The following is a 10000-nucleotide window of genomic DNA, read 5'->3' as shown; positions in this document are numbered from 1 at the left end:
ACCAAGCTCTAAGCGCTTTACATACACGGGGACATTTGCACCACAGGCTGCCTACCTGGGTAGAGCCGACTGACGGCTGCCACTGGGCGCTCATCATTCGTTTCCTGTGTCATTCAATCAGATTTCAGACGCACACACATACACACTCAGACAGACATGTAACATTTTACGTGTATGACCGTTTGTTTTCATTTACCCCGCCATGTAGGCAGCCATACTCCGTTTTCGGGGATGTGCATGCTGGGTATGTTCTTGTTTCCATAACCCACCGAATGCTGACATGGATTACAGGATCTTTAACGTGCGTATTTGATCTTCTGCGTGCGCATACACACGAAGGTGGTTCAGGCACTAGCAGGTCTGCACATATGTTGACCTGGGAGATCGGAAAAATCTCCACCTTTTACCCACCAGGTGCACCGAGATTCGAACCCAGGACCCTCAGATTGACAGTCCAGCGCTTTAACCATTCGGCTATTGCACCTTCCCTAGCCTTTTGAAATGAATGATGTAAAACCTTTTGGTATCATACCTACATATCACTGTATGATTGTGTTTGTAATGAGAATCTGTCATGTCTCCTGCATGAAGATTAGATGGTCTTTTCACGAAAATTTCAAAGCAATCAATTATTACTGCTACTTGCTACCCAAATTATTCGACAATTTGATGCCACATACATGATTGTAGACAGTCTGACTTAAGTCATGATCAGCATCTGGCGACAAGAGGCGCCTCTTCTCTTGTGGCAGAGAAGGCAGTAAAATCTGCAATACTGTCAGGAAAATCACAAAACTGGGATATTATGAATAAAATTTCAACTTTTAAATATTTCCTCTCTATTTTTCACTTGTTTCTGGTGTTTTCTGTTATTTTCGCTCTGCTGTGCCCATGGGGAAGAGATTGGGCCCAGCATGATGATACTTGAACATATCACAGGAAAACATGAAACTTTTATTTTGACCTTTGCAGTTAATCTCTCTCTCTCTCTCTCTCTCTCTCTCTCTCTCTCTCTCTCTCTCTCTCTCTCTCTCTCTCACACACACACACACACACACATCAACACATACATACACACACAAACTCAATCACACACACACGCACACACACTCAGACTCACACTCTTTCTCTCTCTCTCACTTTCTTTCTTCCCCGCTCCCTTCCCCACACCCCATCTCCCCCACCTTTACAGCTCAGTTCAATTAAATTTTACAAAGTAGAAATGTATTTTTGATTCTATGAATATGTAGATATGCCTGTCACTGTGTGTATTACTCTGTGTGTGTGTGTGTGTGTGTGTGTGTGTGTGTGTGTGTGTGTGTGTGTGTGTACATGTCAGTCAATCTGTGTGTGTGTGTGTGTGTGTGTGTGTGTGTGTGTGTGTGTGTGCGTACGTGTGTGCACACATAAGTCAGTCAGTGTGTGTGTGTGTGTGTGTGTGTGTGTGTGTGTGTGTGTGCATCAGTGTGTGTGTGTGTCACTGTGTGTGTGTGTGTGTGTATGTGTGTCACTGTGTGTGTGTGTTTGTGTGTGCGTGCGTGTGTGTGTGTGCACATCCAGTTTGATGTTCACCTTATACACTGATCTGAAAATACGTCTTGTTTCAGTTTTCTGTGTTTTTCTCAAAAATCGATACTCTGTGGGTCTGGAATCTGTATACTGATACTTGGGTAGTACAGCCGAAAATGCTTCAAGTGAGAGGCATTGCTCAGTATCTTTGTGGAGACGATCGTAGTTCAGCACCGCGTCACGCAGTTTCGTTTTTGTACGTTGCGCCAGACCGGCAAAATGGCATCCTGTCCCACAATGCACCGCGCGTGACGTCAACTTCTCAAGCCCTATACAGCTCGTTCGTGAAGCAGTATCTGAAGCCAGCTGAGCGCTTGGCTACAATAAGATAAACTTGGAGAAGGTGTAGAGGAGAAACAAAGTAGAAGAAATACAACTTTCACTTGTCATCAGTGCGTTCGCTTGTCTGTACACCTCCGCTCTTTTCCCGTCGAGAAAAGAGAGCGAAAAAGAGGGGAGGGAGAGACAGAGAGAGAGAGAGAGAGAGAGAGAGAGAGAGACAGAGAAAGAGAGAGAGAGAGAGATGAGGTGGGGTGGGGTGGGGGGGGCAGGAAATACATACAAAGCAGAGATATCGACCGAGAGAGACAAAGAGAGACAGAGACAGGGAGAGGAGAGGGGGAGGGAAAGATAAACAGAAGTGAGAGAGACGAGAGAGAGGGGGGGGGAAAGAGACAGAAGGAAATGAGTGATGAACAAAGGCACAGAGAGAGAGAGAGAGAGAGAGAGAGAGAGAGAGAGAGAGAGTAGAGAGAGAGGGAGTTCACAACAAAGCCGAGCTTCACATGAAACTAGTTCACAGTTAAAATAAAATAAAATAAAATAAAATAAAGAGTTCGTTTTGCTATGGGCTGAAACACCAGGCAAAAATATCAAGCTGATCAAATTGCCACATGGGCGTTTTCATTCAGTGATTAAATGATAGCTAGCCAAAGACACTTAAATTTTAAGAACGGAAAGCATGGAAACGCTCCCCTTCCTGTAAATGATTGGCAGTCGGAATGAAAAAAACATTTAAGACACCGGGTCAGATTTAGTTTACAGTGTAAATCATCATCATTTAAAAGACTGACAGAAAGATCCGTGTGTGTGTGTGTGTGTGTGTGTGTGTGTGTGTTGGTGTGTGCGTATGTGTGTGTGTGACTGTGTGTGTTTGTGTGTCCGTGAGTGAGTGTGTGTGTGTGTGTGTGACTGTGCGTGTGTTGGCGTGTGTATATTATGTGTGTGTGTGTGTATGTGCGTGTTTGCGTGTTTGCGCACGTATATATGTATATATACGTGTTTTTACCTGTCGTCTTCCCATCCGTTCTCTGTCTGCTGTTCAAGCTGTGTGTAAAAATCTTTCTTTTTTTTTTCTTCTTTTTTTTTAATGTCTGCCCAAAGTTTAACGTCAGCTTGTATTTAAATAGTCAACACATCAAACTTCGCTGAAGCCTTTTTTTCTGTCAGGGTTTTCAACACATTCTATTGATCAAACTCGCTGCCCCCTCCCCCCCCACTCTCGCACCCCCTTTCTCTCTGTTGTGCTTCTCTTGATCAGAGTCTCCGCCACCCCCCACACCCCCAACTCCCTCCCCCCTCACTCCCTCCCTCCGATGCTAAAGCCACACTCCACAGTCACCTTATTCTTCTGTCACAGCGGGAACTGACTCGACACAACGCAATGATTTGTGATGTGTGATTGTTGCTTGTTTGTTGTTGTTGTTGTAGTCGTTGTTGCCGTTGTTTAATTGTTGTTGTTTTTTTCTGTAAGCCCGTCTGCCCCTTTGTCTGTCTGCCTGTCGGCCTGTCTATCGGTCTGTCTGTCTAACTTCTGCGTGCAGCTGTTTCCATATTTCCTGTCCAGGAAAAATAAACGTTCGACCGCGACAATATTTGCTCTGTACCCTCTCTCTCTTTCTCTCTCTGTGTCTCTGTCTCTGTCTCTGTCTCTGTCTCTCTCTCTCTCTCATTCCCCCCTCTCTCTCTCCTCTCTCTCTCACTCTCTCTCTTTCTCTCTCTCTGTGTTTGTGTATCTCTATCTCCTTTCATATATTTCTGACATCATTTCATGAGGGGCAGTTGCCTATAGGAATAAACATTCATTCATCCTCTCTCTCTCTCTCTCTCTCTCTCTCTCTCTCTCTCTCTCTCTCTCTCTCTCTCTCTCTCTCAGCTGTTTCCATATTTCCTGTCCAGGAAAAATAAACGTTCGACCGCGACGATATTTGCTCTGTACCCTATCTCTCTCTTTCTCTCTCTGTGTCTCTGTCTCTCTGTCAGTTGCCTATAGGAATAAACATTCATTCATCTTCTCTCTCTCTCTCTTTTTCTCTCTTATAGGTTATCACTCTCGGAAATTCCCATCGTGATTTGAAGTGAACTATTTACGACTCTTGAAAAGGGTTAATCTCTTATGCGTGTCCTCCTCACTTCAATTTCTGGACAAACTGACATCAGAGGCAATGAATGGAATTACTGGCTGACTGGGAACGCCATTATAGAGTTAAAGAAAACCACTAACATCCCTACATCAGACCAGACCACTTCAACTTAAGTCAAAAGGTTTCTTCTTTTTCTTCTTCTTTTTTTTTAATATACGTAAAACTTTAAAGGAAAATAAAATAACCAGACAGACAGCAAACAGGCAGATTCATCCCAAACCTAATGACACCATTTTCGCCATGTCTGAGAAAGGAAAAAACCTTTTGAGGAGATGACGGGTGCAATAGCCGAATGGTTAAAGCGCTGGACTTTGAATCTGAGGGTCCTGGGTTCGAATCTCGGTGCACCTGGTGGGTAAAGGGTAGAGATTTTTCCGATCTCCCAGGTTAACATATGTGCAGACCTGCTAGTGCCTGAACCACCTTCGTGTGTATGCGCACGCAGAAGATCAAATACGCACGTTAAAGATCCTGTAATCCATGTCAGCGTTCGGTGGGTTATGGAAACAAAAATATACCCAGCATGCACACCCCCGAAAACGGAGTATGGCTGCCTACATGGCGGGGTAAATAAAAAACAAACAAACGGTCATACACGTAAAATGTTACATGTCTGAGTGTGTATGTGTGTGCGTCTGAAATCTGATTGAATGACACAGGAAACGAATGATGAGCGCCCGGCCAGTGGCAGCCGTCAGTCGGCTCTACCCAGGTAGGCAGCCTGTGGTGCAAATGTCCCCGTGTATGTAAAGCGCTTAGAGCTTGGTCTCTGACCGAGGATAGGCGCTATAGAAGTATCCATATCAATCAATCAATCAATGATATTTTGTGCCAATACAAAACATGTCGCTCTTTTATTTTTCATTCTGCCCTTTCTTTCTTCTTCTTCTTCTTTTTTGTTCGTGGGCTGCAACTCTCACTCACTCGTATGTTCATGAGTGGGCTTTTACATGTATGACTGTTTTTCCCCCGGCAGCCATACTCCGTTTTCAGGGATTTACATGTTGAGTATGTTCTTGTGTCCATAACCCGTCGAACTCTAAAATGGATTATAGGATCTTTAATGTGTTCCAAGGCCTGACTAAGCGCTTTGGGTTACGCTGCTGGTCAGGCATCTACTTGGCAGATGTGGTGTAGCGTATATGGAATTGTCCGAACGCAGTGACGCCTCCTTGAGCTACTGATACTGATAACGTGCGTATTTGATCTTCTGCGTGCGTATACACGCGAAGGGGGTTCAACCACAAGCAGGTCTGCACATTATGTTGACCTGGGAGATCGGAAAAATCTCCACCCTTTACCCACAAGGCGCCGTTACCGAGATTCGAACCCGGGACCCTCAGACTGAAAGTCCAACGCTTTGACTATTCGGTTATTGCACCCGTCATTCTGCCCTTTGAAATGTGGAGGACGCTCTGGAACGAAGGAGGCTTACAGGACGAACAGGTAACAATATATTTCCACGTCACGAATAATATGTAGCAGTTCTCAAACAGCATCGCGAGCCATGATAAAAAATAAAAAAAAAAAATTGAAGACCTTGCCTTACCTGTATCTGCTGGTTGTGACCAATGCCGTGATGCCACTCTTTGGATCAACACTTAATAGTTGTGGCCAACGCCGTGATGCCACTCTTTGGATCAACACTTAATAGTTGTGGCCAACGCCGTTGTTGAAAGCAGGTGGATTTGTTCTGGTCATAAAAGCGCGCAGAAAGTTTGTTTAGCAGGGATGGTTTTGTTGACTGAAAGGCTAGTGTCGCGACTGGTCAATTTTGCCTCCCTCGTCCGTTCACTACAGGCACAGGGAACAACAGCATGTCTGGTCATTCTAGTGAATTAATTGCCAATCTCGAAACCATGTTCCCATGGGTTCTTTTTCCGATGTTGAACAATCGTGGGATTGTAAGAAGTGGTGGGCTTACTGGGGTGATGGATCAAATATAAATGAATGAACTCGCACAAACATACCAGCATACTTCTATGTTGGTGTACATGTTGTGCACATAATACACAAGTTCAGTTGTTGTTTTTTCCCATCATAAACACGCGCAGTATGCATTATCAAATCGCGCTATATCAAGAATTGAAGTCCACGATATAAAGATAAAGAACGCGAAAAATTAAGAACACGTCAGATTTCATTTTCTTTTCTTTCTTTTAACACCTTCTGAAAATCTCGTTAGCCATTCCCCTAAGATTAGCTTCGCTGTCTGCTTATAGATAGCATGGTTGATTAGATAAATGACAGGTGTGTGTGTGTGTGTGTGTGTGTGTGTGTGTGTGTGTGTGTGTGTCTGTCTGTCTGTCTGTCTGTCTCTGTGTGGCTGTATTTATAATTTTGTTTAGCACTCTGTGTGTGTGTGTGTGTGTGTGTGTGTGTGTGTGTCTGTGTCTGTGTCTGAGAGAGAGGTCCTGTTTTCGTACGTGAATTACAGACGAAACAAAACCATAACCAGTAGCCTACATGATGTCGAGATCGGCAATTAATTCACTAGAATGACCAGGTATACTGTTGTTCCCTGTGCCTGTGGTGGAAGGACGAGGGAGGCAAAATCGACCAGTCGCGACACTAGCCTCTAGGTCAACAAAACCAACCCTGCTAAACAAACCTTCTGCGCGCTTTTATGACCAGAATAAATCCGCCTACTTTCAGCAAAGCGCGCGCATGTATGTTGTGTGTGTGTGTGTGTGTGTGTGTGTGTGTGTGTGTGTGCGAGCGCGTGCGTGCGCGCGTGTGTGTGTGTGTGTGTGTGTGTGTGTGAGGGGCGGAGGGCCTGAGGCTGGGCGGTTGTGGGGGAAGAAAAGAGTGTGTCTCAGAGAGAGAGACAGAAGGGAACAGAGAGACAGAAATAAACCCACCTACACGCAGATACATATGTGTCTGCAAGAGAGAGATAGAAACAGAGTGAGAGAGAGTGAGAGAGGGGGTATATATATATATATATATATATATATATATATAATTCTCCCTTATCAATGCAGTTCTGGTATGTGTGTGTGTGTGTGTGTGTGTGTAGGTGTGTGTGTCTATAGGTGTGTGTGTGTCAGTGTGTGTGTGTGTGTGTGTGTGCGCGCGCGTCAGCGTGTGTGTACGTGTGTGTGTGTGTACGTGTGTGTGTACGTGTGTGTGTGTGTGTGTGTGTGTGTGTGTGTGTGTGCGTCAGTGTGTGTGTGCGTCAGTGTGTGTATACGTACGTGTGTGTGTGCTTCTCTGTGTGTGTGTGTGTGTGTGTGTGCGTGCGTGCGCGCGCGCGCGTGCACGCAAGCGAATAAAAGAGACAAACAGCCAGAGGGAGCTATACCCTGAGGGAAGGGTCTGGTCTGAGCAGACAGACAATGGAGGACAACAAACAAGTTCAAACTGCCCCCAGCCTCCCACAAAATCGAGCTCCTCTCTTACCATTTCAGGTAGGGGGATGAAGGGGGGCATTCACCACCCACCCACCCCCCAGCCCCCCTCCGCCCCCACACCCGCCCCCTGCCACAAAACTGGCCCTTTACAGCTATTGGCCTGTCTGGGTTGACATTTTATAGGAGGGGAGGGAAAACATGGAAAAAGTGAAGCAGTGTAATTATGGTGTGTGTTTTTTTTTTCTTTCTCGTTGTCGTCATTGTCCTGTAGGGATTAGAAGTTAAAATGGATGCGTAAACAGGGAATGTTGATCGCGCACAGACACACAAAAGCTAACCCCCATCTTCCACCCACCCATTCACTCCCTAATCCTCACGCCACCGCCACACACACGCACACACATACACAGCCACCACCAGAGAGAGAGAGAGAGAGACAGACAGACAGAGACAGACAGACAGAGACACAGAGAGAGACAGAAAGACAGACAGAGAGAGACACACACACAGACACAGAGAGAGAAACAGAGACAGAGACACAGAGAGAGAGACAGAGAGATAGAGACAGAGAGATAGACACACACACAGACACAGAGAGAGAGAGAAAGACAGAGACACACAGAGAGAGAAACAGAGATAGAGACAGAGAGAGACACACACACAGTCACAGAGAGAGAGACAGACAGACAGACAGACAGAGACAGAGACAGAGAGACAGAGAGTAAAACAGTAAGAGACACAAATATCCTGCTCAGGACTGAAGTGATCTTTGTTCTGATTAAAAAAAAAAAAAAATATATATATATATATATATATATATATATATATTTATAAACAATCATCTGCCTTGAATAAGAGAACTATAGAGGAAGTTCACATTGGGTCTGACAACACGTAAAACCAATTATTTCACCAATGCTGAGATGTAAAACAGACAAAGAATTGTATGCGCGTGCACACACACACACACACACACACACACACACACACACACACACACACACACACATGCAAATGCACATACACACACACATGCACACATACACATGCACACACACACATACACACACATGCACATGCACACAACCACACATGCACACACACACACACACACGCACACACACACGCACACACATACACACACATACACACACACGCACACACACACATACACACAACCGCGCGCGCGCGCGCGCGCACGCACAGCTGCTTCGTCTACATAATTATTTCAGAGTGAAAAAAGAATCAGAAGAAACGTGACACTCATGACAAAGAGAGAGAGAGAGAGAGAGAGAGAGAGAGAGAGAGCACAACGAAACGGAAAAATGCGGACTTAAAAGCTGACCATCAGCATTATTCCTTTCTGAAACGTTCCATTCCAGGGGGACACACACATACACGCACACACGCACACACAGACACACACACATACACGTACGTACATACATACATACATGCATGCATACATACATAAAAAGCATACGTACATACGCAAATGCATGTATGCATACAAAGACAGAGAGACAAAGATAATGAGAGACAGAGACAGAGAGAAAACAGCAACTCCATGATGTAAACAGCTCACGCATTTTTTTTATCGGAACAACAAGTTCCAGACAGATGGAACGTCAGAATAAAGAAAAACAAACAAACAAACAAACAAAAATCCTAGACGAAACTGTTCGAACTTCCTGAACAGAACTGCATAATGACGGGCCGTTAAATACTTTTACAGCAGATTTCAACAACAACGACAACAACAACAAGGATCATTGCAGCTATCATGTCCAGAATGATGATATATGGAAATCCTCCCGTGCAAACTACTGTCATGAGACTTGCAGCACATAAAACACAGAAGATGTAGATGAAGAAGAAGAAGAACCCCCTACCAAAAAACCAAAACAAAAACAAAACAAAAAAACAAAAAAAACAAAACAACAACAACAAAAAAACCCACAAACAAACAAACAAAAACAATAACAACAAAAAACAACAACACACAAAACAAAACAAACAAAAAAAAAAAAAAAAAAAACAACAACAACAAAAAAAAAACAACAACCCACATTAGCACTGACTTCACAAATTCTTCATTCCACCACAAAAATCATATGTGCTGCTGTGTAGCAAAACACAACTGTTCGTTTCATGTGGTAGACTTTTGTTGTCGGATTAACTTGAGCTTGTTCAGCACGCAACAGTCGAGAACTCACCACCTTCCTCAATGCTGATAATATTAATAATAATAATAATAATAATAATAATAATCATCATCATCATCATCATAATAATCATAATAATAATAATCATAATAAAATAACAATAATGATAACAACAACAATGATAATGATGGTGATAATAATTTATCAGTTTTTGTTGGTTTGCTTCTGATTAGACAGAGGTATTAGATTTTGCTTGTTATTTCATTACCCCTTGTCGTACACGTTTCACAATTTGATCTAAAAAAAATAAATAAATAAAATGGACTCGAAACGTTTATTTACGGTGTTCTTTTCTGGTTTGTCAATACACACGATGATGTTATTTTCTGTCCGTTGTTCTTACTTTGAAAATATTCGGTGTAATGAAACTTGTAATATGTGTTGTTTAGTTGTTATGTTTTTGATCTTTTTTCTTTTCCGCACCCCCCCC

The 10000-nt window shown here is 43.6% G+C and overlaps 1 protein-coding gene across 1 annotated transcript in view; it reads left to right on the top strand.

Moving 5' to 3' along the window:
- LOC143282364 (uncharacterized) overlaps window positions 1-10000 on the top strand; it is a 104459-nt gene that overhangs the window by 1425 nt on the left and 93034 nt on the right. The gene's annotated exons all lie outside the window — the stretch shown is intronic.

Source organism: Babylonia areolata, chromosome 5 (genome assembly GCF_041734735.1).
Source record: "Babylonia areolata isolate BAREFJ2019XMU chromosome 5, ASM4173473v1, whole genome shotgun sequence".
Taxonomy (NCBI): Eukaryota; Metazoa; Mollusca; class Gastropoda; order Neogastropoda; family Buccinidae; genus Babylonia; species Babylonia areolata.
The sequence above is the reverse complement of the archived record's forward strand: the minus strand, read 5'-3'. Positions and strand labels throughout refer to the sequence as shown.